This window comes from Lepisma saccharinum, chromosome 2, assembly GCF_977018435.1.
Source record: "Lepisma saccharinum chromosome 2, izLepSacc3.1, whole genome shotgun sequence".
In the NCBI taxonomy this organism is placed as follows: domain Eukaryota; kingdom Metazoa; phylum Arthropoda; class Insecta; order Zygentoma; family Lepismatidae; genus Lepisma; species Lepisma saccharinum.
The window spans coordinates 63,102,114-63,122,811 of NC_139230.1; the positions used below are offsets into that span (position 1 = coordinate 63,102,114).

Below are 20,698 nucleotides of genomic sequence, written 5' to 3' on the forward strand. Positions count from 1 at the left end.
TGACATTAATGGATTCATGTAATAAGTGATCACTTAGCCAACTGTGTGTATCGTCTCGACAGGACTCGAAGAGTTTGGTCTTCTTCTCTTCTCAATTATTAAAAGGTCGTCTCGGTACAATTCCTACCTGTTAACCACCACAGAGAAGAAAAATGAAACCCCAATAATTAGCTTTTTTTTATATATATAAGACATAAATTAAACTTAGCAGTCTTGAAATGGCTGCTGTAACCACTATACCACCATTTAGACAGCGAAATATAATTTCAACAGCTTGATTATGACGATTATACTCCTATCACTGCATTAAAAGATTTCTTATTCATTTCCAGTGGGCGAACAAATTTCGTGGTTCGTACTCTGTAGATACAAGTCCAGTTTCGACCAGTCTCTTTGCGCATAAAGCAGAAATTCAAAATTAATCTTCTCGAAATATTTCGAGTCAGCCCACGTGGCGGAGTGGTTAGCATATCGCGCTACGAAGCCAGGGGTCCCGGGTTCGAATCTCGGCATGGGCATGGATGTTTGTGAGTGTCCATTCATCAATTTCATCATATCATCACTCATCCCCATCTTCGCAATTAGCCAAAAGTGACACAAAAGTGAAGTAAAATAAAAACAAATCGATCAATCAATCAATAGAAATATTTCGAAATATGTTCTAAAATATAGCCTTGGACGTCGTATTTCAATAACTCTGATAACACAGTAATGGATATCGGGTTCGGAATTTGAACTGCATAACAACTCCAATGCTGCTCATAACCTACAATATGGAGAGACCTGTGAAATGTTAGCATAGCATTGACATGAATAAACAACCCTACACAGCTATAAAAACGATAAGAGAGCTTTTACATCCGGGTCGATGCAAAACGATAGTTTTGCAAAAACCATTGTTTTGCGTCATGCATTCTTCTACCGTCTCCTAGCATTGGTGTCTACGTGGAAGCGATTGCTCATGGTTTCATTGTCCTAGCAGTGGTGCTGGTAGGAAGACGCTTCTTGCAGCATGGACGAAGTAGACACCATCGAAATGGATCGAAGGGGTAAGTAAGAATTAATTGTAATTCTTCAATTTTCATTAGCTTTTTTCATTACCTTAGTTTAGTTACACTTGTAAATCTTCAAACATGATTTTCTTCTTCGGCTCTTTTGGGTCAATTATTTTACAGGGTACAAAATTCCAAAGAGGATGGGTGTAATTACACTCCACAATGGCTCTATAGCTATTTGAAGAAAACATATAAGTTTGATTCAGCAATACTTAAGATTCACAGTTCAAGAATGGCTTTTACATTCAAGATTTTTAAACAATTCTGCTGTTAGACTAATGGTTGGGAAGGTTGAAAGAGATTGAAGTCTCAAGGAAATAAGAGGAAGACTCTATGGTAATCTTAAAATAGCTGGGAATATTATTTATTTTGAAATTTTTGTTCGGTATGTACTGCAAGAAATTGGAACTTTATTTCCTAAATATGAAACAATTTATGATTCACTTTCTTTCAATTTTATACGTTTGATTAATTTACATAGAGCAGTTTGCATTACATATACATATGAATGTATCGTGATTAGTATGATAGCTTAATATAAAGCCAGCTAAATTTTCTCAAACTTTAGATTTATCCTCATGCACCAACATTGTTTGAAATGTTTGCATATTTAACTGGGTATTTTATGCACTTACTTGAGTGAAAAAATTACTTTCAAACAGCTAAATTAGTGTAGTGGATCGTGAACTACAACCAAAGAAGCCAATAAGATTCACTCAAGCACGTTCGTACATTTGTAACATAAAATAGAAATGGAAGTTGTTGTTTTATAAAATCTGTTCTCCAGCATAGTTACATTATGTATTAATACACTTAGTCCAGTGATGGTTGAAAAAGATGTAGGAAAATAGGCAAAATATGCTGTCTTGGGCTATCAAAGAGTGACCCTTCAGAGTGGTCTGAGCAACCGAGTGCTCCGGGCTAAATGCTGTTTTATGTAACTAATGTAATAGTTCAGAGAAAATAGTGATTACTTGTGACAATTACAGATTCTATTTTTGTCTGCATTTGTCTGGCAGAATTGAGTGAAAATTTGTTGTGGTTTCTATTCCTTGTGTAAAGTTATCGTAAAAAGGTGCTTTATGATTGCCTGAGACAAATATTTGAGACACTTCGGAAAACAACGTCATTGTTCACGGAATTAGCTGCCTTGATCCACTAATGAAACGCTGTGCAATTGAAACTACCACCTCAACTTTCTAAGAGGTACGAGCTAATGAAACTCCATTTTTGGAAGAGTAAGTCGTGGTTGATTTTTTTTTTTTAAAGTCATTTCAATTGTGATTGGATGAAAGTAACGAAGGGGCAAAAACAAATACATTGTGACACTCAAAATACAAACCCTCATAAATTATTACTTTGACAGTGGTTCCAGGCTCCAGGGACTCGTTGCCCTGAAAGAATTAAGTTTCCAGGGTATGCTGCACAGGTTGATATTCTAGTGTATTCGAAATGGTCACGCCATACAACCCAAGTTATCTATAAAAAATAGATGAATTATTGCTGTTACGGTGATCAATTTCGATGAATTCCTTGATTCCTAAATCATTTTGTTACCTCAAAAAATATGTTCATGTAACCATACGTGTGTTGCTTCTCCTGCATTAGATACATGAGAGTTCAGAAAACGAATAGCAACTTATCTAATAATCTCTTCAATTCTGAACAGATTTTTCAATCTCACTTGTTTATTACATATGAGTGATATTTTGTCAAAATAGCCTTTCATTAGCCTAGGGATACTTCATGGACAATGAACAAAGAATTGGATTTCCGTGTGTGTTTTAAATCATTCCTAATAAGACGTTCATTTTAATCCAAACATGCAGTGGCGGCAATTAGGAAGAGCGGGAAGTGGGGGATGCAGTACCCCCGCCACATTTTGCCACTTTTTGCACCCGCACTATAGCCTCTTTATGCTAAGCCTTTTCTACCAAGAAAAAGTATATTGTCCTTGCCCCTCAAATGTTGGCACCCGATCGCCGCTACTACAAACATCCAGATAGATTTGTCAGTTGTGCAAACCTTGTAAGCTAAGAAAAGTAACCCCAAGGAGTAAGAAAACTATTTCAGTCAAAAACTCATACAATGAAAATACTACGCTCAGGAACATGTCCTCAATTACGAGAAACTTCACAAGTGTCTACCATCGCACTTTCTATCACTGTCGCTCCGGCTCCCGTGGCGGAGTGGTTAGCACATCGCGCTACGACGCCAGGGCTCCTGGGTTCGAATCCCGGCCTGGGCATGGATGTTTGTGAGTGTTCATTCATCAATTTCATCATGTCATCACTCATCCCCATCTTCGCAAATTAGCCAAAAGTGGCACAAAAAGCGAAGTAAAATAAAGCAAATCAATCAACCAATCAAATCAATCTATCACTGTCGCCGAATACATAAAATCAAATATGTGCCTTGTATTTGCAACACAAGCTTAAACCTAATTCACATTTATTTCACTGTATTAACATGCATGAAGTAATGTGGTTAGAATGTATGGCTGCACATGGTAAACACTTCCTTGAAATATTTGTGTCCATCAGAGACAAAGCGAATGGAACAAGATGGGAGGATAGATTAGGAAATAATAAAGAAGAAAACAAGAAAAGGAAAGGGAAAAGAAGTAAGAGGAAAATCGGGAGTGTAAGAGAGAGGGTGATACATACGACTTACATACACACATATACTATCCTATATGGTCTTACATTTATACTGCCCACCCTAATCTATCAATATGGCGCTTCTGCCCACCCAGGCGAAAATTTCTGACGCCGTCCCTGGACAGAAGTCGATTCTAGGGCAAGCAAACATTTAAGTAAAAAAACAAGACTAGGAGAATCTAAGAATAGCAGGACAATTGGATACTCATGATGGAATTAGTTTTTACGTGTTCCTTGCATTTTTCTACCAGACGGCCAAGGGCACTTGCAAGGGGCACAGAGGGTCAATTGCCCCCCCCCTTGATTTAAAATTTTATAGAAATCAAAAACATTTCGTAAAATTTTCTTGCTCGCTTCGCTCACAATGTCTGCTATTCTTATAGTCCAAGTTCAGACCCATAGCTATGGCCGGCAGGAGTCGGCCCTGAGAGCCAAACGATCTATATGAAAAAAAATGTTAAAGAGAATGCCATGGTGCCTCGTAAAATTATTGCACCTTATTAAAACAATTTCTTTCTAAACTTAATATGAAATATTAATGATGACACTGTAATCCAAGAAGTCATTGATCAATCAAGGGATTCCTATTTGTTTGTCAGGTGTCAAAACATGTATTTCAACTATAATATAATACAATTCATACAATATTTTGCAAAATGGTTAACGTAACCAGTAGGCAAACGTTGTCTGTAGTGATGCAAGAGTCTCCCGTTTGAAAAAAATATAGTCCGTGGTGGACTAAGGACCCATGTTTTAATGTTTTAGCAAGTACAAAAAAATGTATTAGCTACAAATTTTTACACAATTCATCAAAGTGTAGGTAATATGTAACCATTATTATTTAATTAATTCTATTTTTCTTGCATAACACAACGCAATGGTGTTGTTGGATTCTTGTTAGATTCGTTAGATTGTGCGTAAAAATCTTGCATACTGGAAACTAGAGGGAATCATTATGAAGCATGATTTATAAAGGGCTCCCTTAATCAGTTCTGCAGAGAGGCCCAAAGCTGTTGGTACATATTAATCATCTATTAACATTATCGACCTGTAAATATCAAGTAGATACAGTCCCTATTAGCCTATTTATGTTAAACTTTATATTCTTTGGCAATCTGGAAAGGTCATTATCGAAATATTGCTATTTGATGTTGCTCGAAGTTATTTTGTTCGTTGCAGTTTCAAGATATCATACCTTTTCTGTTACGTATATCTTTTGGGGGAGGGGGCAAGTGCCTCTGTGTACCCTGTTATATCTGCCAATGCGACACAATATATTAAAAATTTGCCCCGTCTAGGATTGACTTCGCCCCTCCTACAAAGAATTTCTGGCTACGGGCCTGGTGGTAGGCTAGGGGGGCTGAAGCCTAGGGCGCCATTCAAAGATATTTTTAAAGACAACAAAGTCAGAATATGTGACGGAGAAATTTACACTCGGCAGAGATAAAAGAAGAAAAAAATACGAAGTGTTACTCGACTCTTGTTCGAATTGAAGATTTTCAAGTGATGAAATGGACCCTAGATACTTCCTATGGCAAGTCATCACGTGGAAATAGGTGTTGTAGTACGTACGTTCTCATAAATGTTCTTCTGACGGTAGGACATAACCGAATTTAACATAACATAACTTCAAGACGACAAACTTTTCTTTATTCAGAAATGCAAACTACGAGTCTTTAAATATAACCTACATTATTTTAAATAAGTTTTCCTTTCTATACTCAATCCAAATTTGTAGGATGTAAATATTACAAACCATGGAATAAGTAAATATAGAAGAACGCACATAAAATGTCAGTTCTTGGTAGTGTGAGAGAGGGAGGGGCTCCAAAGTACAATCCTGCCTAGGGCGCCAAAATACCTAGTTACGGGACTGTGATTCTCATAAGCTCATTCTTAAAATGATCGTTAGGCCTAATTACACTAAATTTAATTCAATTTCATTACATATCAAGGGTAAGGTGCAATTAAAAATATTATTATTATTATTATATTAGTATTATAATTTGCTGTTTATGTCATCTCCACCCCACCCCGTAGCGGCGATTGGGTGCCAAACTGGGGGGCGAGACAGTTTACTTTCTGTTGGTAGACAAGGCTTAGCATCAAGAGGCCATAGTGCAAAGGCAAAAGTAGCAAACACATCATTATTTTGGCACATTATGGTGGAAGAAGGAGTGAGACTCTTATAGCACCCATGAAAGTCTTCGCAGAATTAGTGCAGCAGTTGATGGACGTCCTAAGAGAAAAGTGTGAACGTGTAATGACTCGGAAAAATTGAAAACAATTTGTTACGTTCTTAAAGGTAAGGGCCGCGGTGTTCTAAGGTCGGATTTTTTCCGGGGCTTGTCCCCGCATAAAGCAGCTCTGGGGCTCACACAGTCTCAAATCATTGGGTAGCTTGGGACATCCCTGGGGGGTAAAGGCAGCCAGAGCGTGGTGATGATCACATCACCTTCAAAATGGCCTCGATCGAGAATGTGTGGAGCGGGGCTCTTCCCCCACATCCCCTAAATGTGCCTTCATGGCACAGTACTGTATGTACGGAGAACTTTACCTCAAGTTTGATATTCTTAAATGGTGCACATTCTTTTCTTGACGATATGAAGCAAGCTACAATGGTCTGTTTTATGTGTGTTCCAATTACGTCTGTAGAAGTAGAGAGAAACATTCCTTCTGGCAGACGTTTATGAAACCGACCTTCGTCGTGAAGTGGTTAGCAGAGCTCACTAGGGTCTCGGGTTCGAATTTCGACCTGGGTATGGGTGTTCTTTGTAAGTGTCTCTTCACCAATTTCATATCACCACTCGTTCTTACCTTCACGATTAGTGAATTGTGTGGCAGAAAAGGGAAGTAAAATAAACCAAGGCAAGCAATATGAATATTTAAAACCTATAAAAAGAAAAGACCTAGTGGTTAAGTACAAGCAAAACAACAAAGGAAATTATAATGTTATTTCCATGCATGTCTTAACGTTTTGAATGAAATTATAAATATAAACGACTTGTAATTTGCCACTTTTTGGCTTTATTTTGCCTAGTTTTTGCTTTTAATATATAGTTTCCGCATTACAAATGCCTTTTTGCTTGCCTATTTTAACAAAAGTAAATGCCTAAACTTCCGGGCTCTACTGGTAATAAACAAGTTACTTTTCTAAATAACAAAACTAACCTAAATTCTCGCATGGAGAAATGTGCTAAGTATTTGCAGGAATATGAAATCGTACCTATCCACTTAAAAGGCACGTTAACAGAATGGCGGACCCGTTCTTAAGGCAACTCCTACAAATGATGAGACTATCGCTGGACAACATTAGTGACATACACAATTCGGATAATAACGAGCATTATATCAATATGAAATTATAGACAATAAATTGTAATCACAGTTGTATTCCATCTAAATTGAGTCACGATTTGGTCACTAAAATAAACCAGCCCTAAACTATGGGAGTTCGTCTCAAGTAGTTAAAACGTACAAATTGTTTCTACAAAGGTATCTACAATTTTCAAGAAATGGAAAAATCACGGCAAATTCTGGGTTCTAAGAATCCTATTGAGAGTCAATGGAATTGTTACAACCCAGAACTATCCGTGACTGTACCCAATACCAAATATTAAAACAGCAAAAGGTCCCACCGCCTATGAACTAACACAACTAGACACGTCTCTCAGCACCTTGAGGCTGTTTCGATAGCTTTGTAAGCAAAGCTATTCTAGATGTACGAAGAGATACAATAGCTCAGTTCCAGATCTTCCTTGTCTATGGCATACCGAAATAACTGTAATTGATGAAGCGAGTGCGCATACTTGTCACGTTAATCAAGAGCTGTCAAGTAGCTCTGATTTTGCTCCTACTCATCACCACCACAGAACAGGGCATGTTGAAAGTACCGTCAGTACGATCAAAATGTAATGAAGTGCTACATCAAGGATAATCATGCGCTGTGTTCTTGGGCACCACATAACTGAGAACGGTGATACGAAAATGTCTTCCTTTCAGGCATTATTAGGGTATCTTCTCTGCATCCCCACAGACACAGGTTGGATACCCCATGCCGAAACATGGAAAATCGTAAGATTCGAGGAACTCAAGCTTTCAAGAGAAGCTGTTTCTTAAATTCCAAACGGTGCTGACAAGCCAATAACCGATACGTGGACAAACACCACAAAAAAGTAAGATGTTGTAGGGTTGACTACGGGATATAAGATCCACACTTTCAGGAATTAAAATTTAATAATGTAAACTTTGGTTTCATACACCATTTCTTCCAAGAGGAAAAAGCATTGCCTCCCTCTTCCCAAATAATTTGGGATCTACTCGACAGCAATAATATAGGACTCCGGCCTCGAAAGCCGTATAAAGCTGCAATTCGATGGCAAGGTATCACCCAAAAAAGTAGCTTGGCAGAGTTTCGCCCTCAACGGGATGCTGGGATATGTAGTTCATGAATGTTCCCTCGAGTAGTGCGATGCATAATTACAGGGGAACGTGTCCCTCGTATCTCATGCTTCAGATATCCTTGCATTCTTCACTGAGAGATAGTAACTTAAACGTGTCTCTAGAATCTGAGAGTATGGAAAGCAAGGGAAGGAGTGAACACGAAGAATTTTCCCGGTGATGAGGACAGAGAATTTAATGTTGGCTTTTTTTTTTGTATGGGCATAGCGATTCTACAAGCCACCGCGATTGTTCGAGCCTTGGAAGAAAGAAAATAAACATATTCTCGGAAATCATTAGTTAAGTTCACAAAAACGAAGCTACACTTAACATGTGCCGGGGTGTTGAAAATTCAAAAACATTGTTATAAGTACAACTTAGTTTTAAAAATGTATAATTGAATAAATACTGGCAATGAGAAACTGAAAGTGAACATTTGTCACAGGAACATTTGTCACAGGAACATTTCAAGAATGCATCCATACGATTTGTTCATAAGGGTAAATTTGCTAGCAACCGTAACTCAAGTAGTCCCTTTGTCTTCCGATTTCTATTTTGGCTTCTTCCTTCTGCCTCTCTAGGTTTGTGAGTTTGAATGAAGAACCCCATTCCTTACTCACAATTTTGATGTCGTTGTGCGCAACGCTAATCACTTAGCCACGGTGGTCGCATCGGATCCCGAAACCCATGATTATAATTACATTTTCTACTGTTGCTGCAGTAGTTATCGCAACAATGATATCAACAACAACATGTCATAGCTCGAGTATGTCTTTTGCTGTTGCAGAGTGGTTAGCGCATCGCGCTACGACGCGAGGGGTCACGGGTTCGAATCCTGGCCTGAGCATGGATGTTTGTGAATGTCCATTCATCAATTTCATCATATCATCACTCATCCCCATCTTCGCAAATTAGCCAAAAGTGGCACAAAAAGCGAAGTAAAATAAAGCAAATCAATCAATCAATCAATCAATCAACCTCTTGCTGTGTTACTTAAAACAGCAATTGTACCCCACCCGCACTAAAACTCGAGAGAAATAAATACCTGTATTCCCACGTCACATTTTGAACTCATTGAAAACATATCTCTCCCTCAGTGAGATATCATTAAGAAGTGGCAAGTGAAGCCCATCTTCTTTTGAGTCCTTTTTGTGCAAATCGCCGATACATAAATCACGTCCGAATACATCTTCTTCCACTCAATGAAAAGAGATATTGGATGGCAGCACTGGTACCACTTGCCTACCCCAACTACTGTTTTTTCTCTCTTACGGACGGAAATGCAGCATCCATAATACGAGCCTGCAAAATGCAGCACCTTTTGTAGTCGTGTAGTCGCCACCTTTCCCTAAAAAAAAAAAAAAAGTGCACAAAAGGCTACTTAAACATTTCGCCATTCTATTTTAATTCAATCTGACTGAAATAAGGTGTCCAGGTAGTTCATAATTATTTATCATCTCTAGGGCTTACCTTTATGACATAAATACACAAAGTCTTACGTAATTTCAATATTTATAGAATTATATTATTATGCTGCAAAAGCGTACTAATAATATTGTTGCCGAAAAATACTCATTAAAACTGTGGTCTGAATTACTTAAAATTACTACATATAATTTATATCTATGAGGCAAGCCTTAGGGAGATTTCACACCTAAGTGACAACTCTACAGGTGACACCTGTTGCTTTAGGATATCACCAATCGAATGCAGGTTTTACCAAGGACGTATGGCCCTGACCCCCCTAAACACTTACCAATTACTAACATTAAATGATCAAATATAATTTGTTATTTATTGTATTTGTTATGTAATCGATGGTTATTTATTTCTGTTGAACTTATTGGAAGGCAAGGAATTTGGTTCATACGGCTTTAAAGGACAGTTTCAAAGATTTATGCACAGTAGCATAAAATATTAATCAGCTAGTTTACTTTTCGTTAATTGTAATAGGCAATTCAAAGTACTGTACAATTATTTTTGCCTATTACAATTGGATCTAACTCCATTTTTATTATTCAATAAACATTCAATTCTTTATATATTTGACTTTAATTTCCTTGCCAGGGCAGTTATTTTTATACAAATTTTGGCTATCTTAACCACACGTAAGCTAGATAATGAATACGTGCTTTTATATATCTATTTTTACCATCTTTTTACCTATTTATGTAATAATAATACAATATTAATTAATTTACATATTTAATTAATATTATTTTAATTTATTATAATTATTATTGAGACACTTGGTTGCCCTCACCCCCGAAATGTATTTCTAGATACGTGCTTGGTTTGTGAAGCCTCTTGTGCCATTACGGTGTGAAACATTGCTGTCAATGCTCGTTCCCAAGCGACGTGTCATGTGTTGCTTGAGTGTGAAATTTCCCTTAAAGCAGGAGTTCTCAAACTTTTTCGTTTCACGGCCCCCTTAGTGTTTCAAGTTTTCCGTTCCGCCCAAGTCAGAATGTAGGCCTATCTAACATTTGCAACGCTGTTAGTGTGATTAGGTTGCTTTCCTTAAGTTAAAAAAATAAACACATATTTCAAATTCAGAAACATTTAAAACCATGTGTAGACTAACAAGTAAGTGTCATTTCAGTGAAAACATTGGAACATTTCGCTGCGCCCCTGTAAACCAGCCACGGCGCTCAAAGGGTGCCGAGGCTCACACTTTCGGAACAACTGGCTTAGAGCTAGCTATTTGGTCACGATAGGTTCTGGGAGTCTTCACTTCAAATAACCCTGTAGAGTAGGTGGATAATGGAACTTCTTTTTAGGGCAATTCAAATACTAGCATAAAAATGTGACAATATGCTGATGTTCATTTCATTTTCTCTGAGTTTGTTTATTACTTTAAGGCATTTACACTTCCAGATGAAGGCGCTGAGACCAGTGACGAACAGCCCGTCCAAACAGAGGCACGAAGACCCAGGTGCAAACTTAGTATTGTGATTTTGCTTGCCTTCTTGTCCATCATCGTCATCTTCTCAGTGGCGGTAGTGATCCTGTACCATTACAACAATCATGTAAATACCAAGAAGGAGATTACCAATGGAACATCTGTAAGTGTTACTAATTTGCCTTGATTAAATTAGAGTATTTACCTGCAATATGTATATAGAAGGACATCCCTTCTTAAAAGCCAGCCCCCGTGGCCGAGGACATCGCGCTACGACGTCAGGGATCCCGAGTTCGAATCCTGGCCTGGGCATGGATGTTTGTGAGTGTCCATTCATAAATTTCATCATATCATCACTCATCCCCATCTTTGCAAATTAGCCAAAAGTGGCACAAGAAGCGAAGTAAAATAAAGCAAATCAATAAATCAATCAATCAACCTTTCTTAAAAATTACAACCTGAAACCAACTCGGACTACAAGATAGATCGTCGCCATTAATAGAACAAATAACATTTTCCATGATTAAACAATATTATTTCTAATTATAATTACAACCTTAGTAGGATATCTAATAGCATAACTATTTAATAATAAATTTAAAAACCGAATACCATTAGAAGGACAAACTCTAGAAACAATATGAACAATTATACTAGCAATCAATTTATTTTTTATTGCACACCATCACAACAGCAATTGAATTTATTAAATGAAATTAATCAACCATCATTAATAATAAAAACAACTGGACACCAACGATATTGAAGTTATGAATATTCAGACTTCATAAAAGCGGAATTTGATTCACATACGTATAACACCAACAAATAAAATAAACATAAGTTCATTCCCACTTTTAGGTGTTGATAATCGGACAATTTTACCAAATACTACAATGAAATCTAAAATTGCAAACACCAAAACCTGAAAATGGTAACAAGTCTTATTTTCATCATTTGACCCAGCATTATCAAGTATAAACATATCGTTAAACTGAATAATGGCTTTTCTAGGACAATTAATAATCTCAACATGATTTTGACTAATACAATCATGAACCTCTTTCTTAACACATAAATTACATGAAGGATTCAAAACATTCTTGGATACATTTAATCATCAAGAATGAACTTTACTATTCAGTAGTATGTTCTCAATAATTCTCTTTAATAATTTTGTAGGGTTATTTCCATATGTATTTACTAGATCAAGTCATTTATAATTCACCTAAATATTTGCTATACCAATGTGAATATCATTCATATATCGTAGCGTTCCACCCTGTAGAACACGGGAATCGAACCAAGGGATGTTGCTCACCCCAACCAATTATAGCACTTGATGGTAGAGACGGCCTCTAGTGAATACCTAGCTTAGCATTCAGTAGTTAATGTAAAACTCATGTTTAGACTGAGCAATGAGAATGGCAGATGAGGGTGAAGATGTAACTTACCCTGCTCGGTAAACGAATAAATCTATAGCTCTAGCTGTTGCTCCTGCAGACGATTACCATCGAAAAGCCCGTGCTCCTCTCCCCACCTGGTTTTCTTGCTTTCCCTAACCTTCACTTACCCTCTGAGGGTAAACGCCTTTGCTGCTTCGTGTGTAAACTCTTTATTCAACAATATTCTAGGAGCAAGTTCTGACAAGTTCTTTTATTCGTTTACCGGGCGGGGAATGTTATGATATATTGGATGAATTAATAATATACAACATACATTAGAACACTTAGTACCGGAAGGTCTGCCTGCTACATTAATGCCCATTGTAGTATGTAATGAAATGATTAGAAACCTAATCCGACCAATAACCTTAGCTGTGCGATTAGCAGCAAATATAATAGTATTGTCAATAATATTGTCAATAATTCGAATACAGCCTATTAATGAATCAGTATAAAATATACTGTCATGCATGGGCGTATTTAAGGGAAGTGGTGTTCAACGTGTCTAACCCCACCCCCTTTGGTTCAATAAAATTACCAGATTACCTGTTCTATCCACTATGTGCAGTGACTTGTTCGTAAAAATTTCTTCCGACTTATTTTGTTCTCCTAAATTAGAGACGTATAGGACGGGATATGGATGAGAAATAAATTAATTCCACACACCAAATGTGATTGCAGACCAAATGTCTACAATTTCCTGATACTTTCAGAATTTCTCTGGAAGATGCTCAGAAAGTTCCTGACATTTCGCAAATTCTATCATGCTACATGTAATTTCTACCCGAAGCAGCTGCTTATGAACTTATAGCGTGAATATTACCATTTCCTTATAAGTTTCCTATTTTGTGTGCTACCATTCAAGAATTAAGCATTCCCCAGGCTCTAATTTCTTGACAATTTGAAATTTCCCAAATGTTTGATAATCCCGAAAGTCGGTAAATCATATCCCAAAGTGTAGATCGGAATGGGAAATTTTATTTCCGATTTGTTCTTATTGGAGATGCAACTGCATCTGGGTTAGCTTCAGCCATTACTTCTATTCTCTCTGGGTTTGGTGTGGATTTAGAAAGAAATGGTTGGTGAAGGATATGATGGTGCTGATGTAATTTTTGGGAGAATTAAGGGGGTGAGATCGATAATTTCAGAAAAGTGTCCAAAGGCAACTTTTGTACATTGTTCAGCACATATTTTAACTCTAGCTGTTGGCCATTCATGTGAAATTCCTGCGATAAGAAACTGCATTTAGACTGTCAAATCACTTAGAATTTTTTTCCCTCAAGTCCTCTCAAAGGAATTTGGTTTTAAAAACACTGTGCAAGAAAGCCAGGGAAACACTGTAACATTTTCAAGTTGTTTGAGGGAGTCCCCGATGGCGCAGTGGTAGCGTCGTCGCCTTGTAATCAAGGGGTGCCGGGTTCGATACCCGGTGGAGGCACATAGTGGTTCGGATCCCACTTTAAACTGTAGGTCCAGTCCCAATTAGCCTTACTGTGCACAAAGTAGACTTAAAATACCAAATCAACCAACCAACCAATCAAGTTGTTTGACACAAAATGGACAGGAAAATATCTATACTAAGTAGCGTGACCTGTGGAATTCACTAATTGTAGAAACTTTACAGACTTTACAATTTACCAGTACAAGAGAACCATTTCAGCAAGCTCTTCAGTTTCTTCACTGTGTAACCTGTGTGCAGTTTGAAATATCTCCACTTGTTCTAACCAAATTATTTTCATGCAGTACAACATTATTTTGAGCACGTCAAAGGGTGGACTGTTCAGTATTGTGAACACGTCAGTATTCTAATAGAGATATTTAAAAAAAACTAAGAGAAAGTTCTGCGAACTTTAGTGAAATTTTTAACCAAATGCAGAGAAACTACTTAGAGATCTAGAACACCCAGCCGTCAAATCGGAGGGAATAATGCACCGGCTGAGAGCACAAAAGAATATTACAAGATAAACCTTTGCTTTGTCGTCCATTTTTGAATCATTTTGTAGCATAAATTAACTCACATTTTTCTGAACAACAGAGTAAACACATTGAAAAATTGCAACATGTGAAATAACTAACTATTCCTCATTCGTTGGAACTGTGGGTCAAAATGTTGGATGGCCTAGTTGATATTTTTTTATATTTTCAAATCTGAATGACAAATGTTGAAAAAAAAGTGGCAAACAGTAATTGAGAGACAAGTCCAGGGTCTACATTACAGGCAGTAGAAAATTGTGACAAGCTCATTTACTCAAATATGCACAAATTGTTGGCTACACTGCCAGTTTCAACTTCAACACCCGAGAGGATGCGTTCAACATTAAAGAGGCTGAAATAACGTCTTCGCAATTCAACGGGACAATCCAGGACAATCCCGGAATGGTATCATTTGTCTCGGTGTCGCGAATAGTTTCTTAGGAATGCACAAATGTCCTGAAATCGGGTGGGAAAGAAGAAATCATTAAGACTATACTTTCCTGAACTGTATTTACACTTAAATGCGTGGACGTAATTTTAAAGTGTCATTTTACAAAACAATTTAACTGTACATTGAACCACTTCCTCTAAATAATGAAAGAGTTATCGAGTTACAAGAAGATGCTACAATTATATTTGACTCCACGATGGCACCGCCGTCTGTCTGCTAACAGGGCTGAATTTCAATTACGATTCTCTTCCATTGTATTGTGACCTGCTTACTGTAAAGAGTTTTCAAATAAACTTCCCACATTGTGAGAAATCAGCTTAGTTCATTATGGTACGGAAAAGGAATGCAAGGTTACCGATTTTGAAGTGAACAAGTTTCCGGTCAGCAGTGTCCCGGATTTTTACTTGATATATAGGAACCCTAATCGTAGCAAAAGTTGAACCCCCTACCCTTACGTGAACTATATTGTGGAAAAACTCAAGGGAGACTTTGTAAATAGCTAAAACTCAACCCAGACATCGGTATTCGGCCAAGCGACAAAACACTACACAAGGTAACATTCCAGCAATAGCGGAAGCATATGTCTTCAGGAGACACTGCACTCTTCTCTACTACAGGGTTCAAACCCGTCATCGACTGGCAAATCCGGAAGAGCTGAGTATGCAGCTCGGAAGTAATTGCCAGCAGCTTGAAAGAGGTATCCACTAGCATTCAGTATCACAGACCTCAGAAGGACCTCAGAAAGATATCAGCTACCAGGCAGAGACCTTCGCACGCTATTTATACCCTCTCCCAGCTAACTGTGGAGCAAGGCCGCGCATGGTGTCAGAGAAGCGAAGGAAATTGAGTGGCCAGAGCGAAGGAGTACATACTGCTGTGAAGGCAGTCGCTTTCCCCCACTCCACGCAATTCCGTTCCTCTCGCGTGTTCATTGGTGGAACCGTCTCCCGTCACTACTTGCGCAGAGACTTGATTTCGTTTGCCTGCTCTACAATTAGCTGGGACAGAGTATAGGTCTCAGACAAGGCTCGGGATTACGAGACGCCGCTTTCACCGAGGGCAACCGCTAAGTCTCAATGCGAGTTTGCCAGCTTCAGTACTGCGCGGTTCGTAAGGTATCAACCGTCGGGTCAGAACCAGCGCCTACCCGAGGAGGCGTCCTGCCAGAACCAGCGCAAGCTTCGTCGGCAGAGAGGTAAGATGTACAACGACATCCCTTGATTCTTTCCAATCTCTGCCGAGAGCTTGTTAGAGAGATTGTATGGGGAACATAAAATGTACCTAGTTCTACCATCTGGTCCCTAAGTGTTCACTAGCTCGATCTCCGTATTTCTGCTCATGAAACCAGTGAACGCATCAATATATACGTTCATGCTGTAATGTTCACAGTTACCAAACATTACATGTGTATCTGATAAGTTCTTAAACACACAAATCTTACAATCGTCAGAGAGCTTATTTTACAAACTTCACTAATAATATTCTACTTCACTTCGACCTACTATTACTTATATCTCTGTATTTTCATCATTTTTGTCCCTTGCCGCAAAATGTCCTGAATATTAACTACATTACGGTTGTGTGTTACTTTGAAATTTCGAGTTCGTACATTCTTGTTTATTTTTTCAACGGTTTAGTGTATCACAGACATCCAGAATCAGATGGACAAGTGACAGATTAACCTGCAGATGTCAACCGGCCAACGAGATTTCCAAATATATTACACGTAGGCTAAGAGATGAAATCCGATATAACCACTTCCATTTGTACAAGTTGCTTTCCCACCGTTTCTTGTATCGCTGGTTTACCTCCCTTTGGGTTACTCAATGCGTTCCTCACCACAACACATGATGTGGCTGGTTGTAGTATGTCGTTTCTCACAGAATATGTGTTCCTTGCACTTCTGGCAGGCACCGTTTCACAACAGGAAGCAAACGTCACAAATGCGATCCAATGTTGTGTTGGGTTGCCAGCATACACGCGGGAAAATGGGAAAATGGACGTTTTTTATGTCTGTAACACCAAAATGACGCACCAAAGACAATGATGTTACTGAGAAAAGTTTTTTTCGTTTTGATATCTATAGGTTTCGGTGGTCCATGGGCGCCATTTAAAATGACACCCTGCACCCCCTCCCCAATATATTACATTATATACAGAGTGGACCATATAAATGTTAGCCCAATGCTAACAAAGTTGATAACTTGAAATAAAAAGTTATTGACTTTAAGGGGGAAAGAGAATGCCATTATGTATGTTTTAGTAGGCCGCCATTTTGAAGGTCATTTGAAGCTCACTCAAATGTTTAAAATGGAAACATATTTGTTTGGTTTAATATTTTTATTCCTCTTACAAAAATAAATAACTTTTGTAGAAACCATACATCCATTCATAGTGTAGTTGCATAGACATTTGATAAGTAAAAAGTGAAAACAGAAATTCATATTATTTCATAAGCATCGAAATTTTTATTCCAAAAACGAAGAAAATGGTTCAGGATAATACAAACATGCATTACATTACACGAAAATATGGAACATTTAATAAATTTTACTGTTATAAAAATATGCATCTTAAAATATTAAATGCCTTAGTTTGAAAGTTAAACATTTAACACCTTTACATTTGGCCAACTCTCTTGAGTGTCTGGGTGAGATGCTCCACCTTGTCCGGAGAGATGTTTCAGTTTCCAGGTGAGATGCCTTACCTACAATTTACATTTCATAAGAAAACAAACTTCAGTTAAATACTTTCTCCATACTTAGCTCTTCTATCTTCCCTATCACACATGTTTGCACATATTTAAACACATTGTGCAGGATTCGTGCAAACACATTGTACCAAATAAGCATTTTTCTTTATTTTAATTATTGTTTTGTTCTATGATAATTTTCAAAGCATTTGTGATCCAGTTATCATCTTGCTCATTAGATTTCCTTTCGTCGGTGACATCATCAATTGGATGTTGAAGAGATTTTTTAAAAGTTTACAAAATAAAAGCTTTAAAAACTTTAAAAAAGCGTTAGTTTTATATTTTGCTTATTTCCCATCACTCCCTCCCCCCACGTTTGGTTAATTGCGACAATGAAGATGAATGGTCATCAGATGATATTGATGAATGGAATCTTACATCTATGCTCAGGCTGGGATTCGAAACCAGAACCTTCGTCGGTGATGAAACCGTGAGTAGGGCACCCAACACACTCGGCCACAGAGACAGCTGTTAGGTTTGAAAATCATATGTTTATAAGATAATCATGAATCAATGCTTCTTCAAAATAAAAACTGATTTTAATCGTATATTGTAAGAGTAAAGAACACTAAACTGCAGAAATATTGACAAATTCAGTGGGGAATCTCTCCTAACTCGAAGTGGTGCGGGTGTAACCAAACCTCCCGCTCCCTGAATTTCAAATCGAGTGAGGGAATTCTGGAAGTTGCGCTACTACTTTCATCTGAGGTACGTAAATACAGGAAACCCAGACCCTTTCCTATCATACAAATACTTCAGAAATAGATCCAAGAAAGCAGTCAGAAACGCAAAATTTGAACACTATAACGAAACTGTAAATATGAATATTAAAAATGCTAAAAACTTATGGTCTAACCTACGAAGCCAGGGACTTTTACCAAATAAAAAGAGTAATGTGCTCTCCTAGATACATTTCGGCCTGATGTAGTAAACGAGTTCTTTGTTAACCCGAGTGCACCCTCAGATAATAAGGCAGCGGTGAGGGATGAAAATAACACTTATCTCCAGCAACCCAACAATGACCCGTTCTTTTTTACCCCAATAAGTAGCAAACAAGTACGTAAAATAATGAACAAAATGAAATCAAACGCGTGCGGTTATGATGGCGTAAACCTAACTGTTCTGCAATATTGCATTCCCCTTTTGCTCAGAAACTCTTACGTACATTATTAATCTTTTCCTTTCCAAAGGTTGGCTCCTTCAAGAGTGGAAAAAGTGCTAGTAACACCCATACCTTAAAAACCAACTCCACATAAACTAAAGATCTAAGACCTATTAGAATTCTATCCACAATGTCCAAAATACTTGAAAAAAGTAATTTATGAACTAATACTTCCGCATATTCAAGGTCTCCTACCACACTTTCAATCTGGTTTTAGGAAAATGCACAGTACTTGCACTGCGCTGGTAGATATCATACACAATATAAGTAAAGGGATACATGAAAATAAAGTTACACTTTCAGTCTTGTTGGACTATTCAAGAGAGTTCGACTCGATCAATCATGAATTACTATTGGCCAAACTGTATCACTATGACGTTACCGGAAACGCGTTAAATTGGTTTCGTTCATATCTAGGCAACAGAAAACAACGTGAGAAATATTGAGAACAGAAAGTTACTTACTCTAACTGTTTGGCTGTTCGACAAGGAAGTATATTAGGTCCACTACTATATATGATTTACATAGATGATTTCGACCGTGCTGTACAATATTGCCACTACCATCAGTATGCTGACGATTCTCAAATCTTTATTCAGTGTAATACAGAAAATTACGATAATGCGATGACCAAACTCCAATTCGATCTTGATGCTATAACAAATTGGTCACGGAGAAACTCCCTTCAATTAAATCCAACAAAATCTTGCTTCATGATCATAGGAACGCATGGTACACTTAAAAAACTTCTCCACCGTTACTTGTATTATATCTGTATGATCTAACAGACCTCTTTAATTCCCCCATCTCAAGCACAATTCTAATGTTTGCCGATGATTTCAAAATTATGAGAGAAATAAAACAGCCATCAGACATGCAACTTCTCCAAAATGACATTAACAGATTCTCTGAAAGGTGTAAGCGATGGAAACTGTCCACAAACCCTTCTAAATGCTCTTACATAACAATTTAATTGAAACAAAACATACTCACCGACCTCCCTGTAACAAAAGAAGCACAACACACAGATCTAGGTATCCTCATAGATTCAAAACTCACTTCCGATAATCACATATCAACCATCACAAAGAAGGTAATGCGTATGCTAGGCCTACTTTACAGATTCATTCGAAATCAATAACCCGAAAGCACTTTCAATTTACTTGAAAACATTTGTGTCCCCCATTCTAGAATACTGTTCACCAATCTGGAACATAGCTGCCCATTCTCATACCTCCAAGATCGACAGTGTTCTGAGCTTTTTTCCTCTTCATCGTTCCTCACCTGCCTAAGATAGATCTGCTTGTAAATCTGCACATTAATACTCCAGAAACTCGTAGATACGTTGCAGATATGAAATTGCTATACATGATCATAAATGGAAACTTAAGATGCAGTATCCTACTCCACGAACTCTCACTCAGAGTTCCTAGACATAAGACATGGATCATGGAAACTTTCCACGCTACAACTCCCAGGCTCTCACTCATACAACGTTCACTATTCCACAGGCTACCGAATCCGTTCAACATCATCTGAAACCAAATAGATATATTCAGTTCATATTCATCTTTTATCATCAACATAGAAGAAAATGTACATAAGTTTTCTGAAACCGATCTGTTTACCTTGGTACTGTTTTGGCTTCTTTAGTTTTGTTTATTTTATGTTATCCTTTTTTGTTTGTGTTTTTAATATTAGTCTATTGTTTTACTATTGTTTGTTTCTTGTTTAAAATGGCTTCTGCTGTACTGGAAATTTCAATAAATAAATAAATAAAATAAACTCTCGGCATTATACCGCTAAGCGAAGTGTAGAGAGGCAAAAACTTGGGGCTCAAATAAGATGTTCTGCACT

The 20,698-nt window shown here is 37.6% G+C and overlaps 1 long non-coding RNA gene across 1 annotated transcript in view; it reads left to right on the forward strand.

Moving 5' to 3' along the window:
- Positions 1–930: 930 nt before the first annotated feature.
- The window catches only part of LOC145984442 (uncharacterized), a 28,235-nt gene continuing 8,467 nt past the window's right edge, over positions 931–20,698 (forward strand). Inside the window, exons 1-2 of the long non-coding RNA XR_014441314.1 lie at positions 931–1,049; positions 11,033–11,220. This is a non-coding gene — a long non-coding RNA (uncharacterized LOC145984442). The remainder of the gene's footprint in view (positions 1,050–11,032; positions 11,221–20,698) is intronic.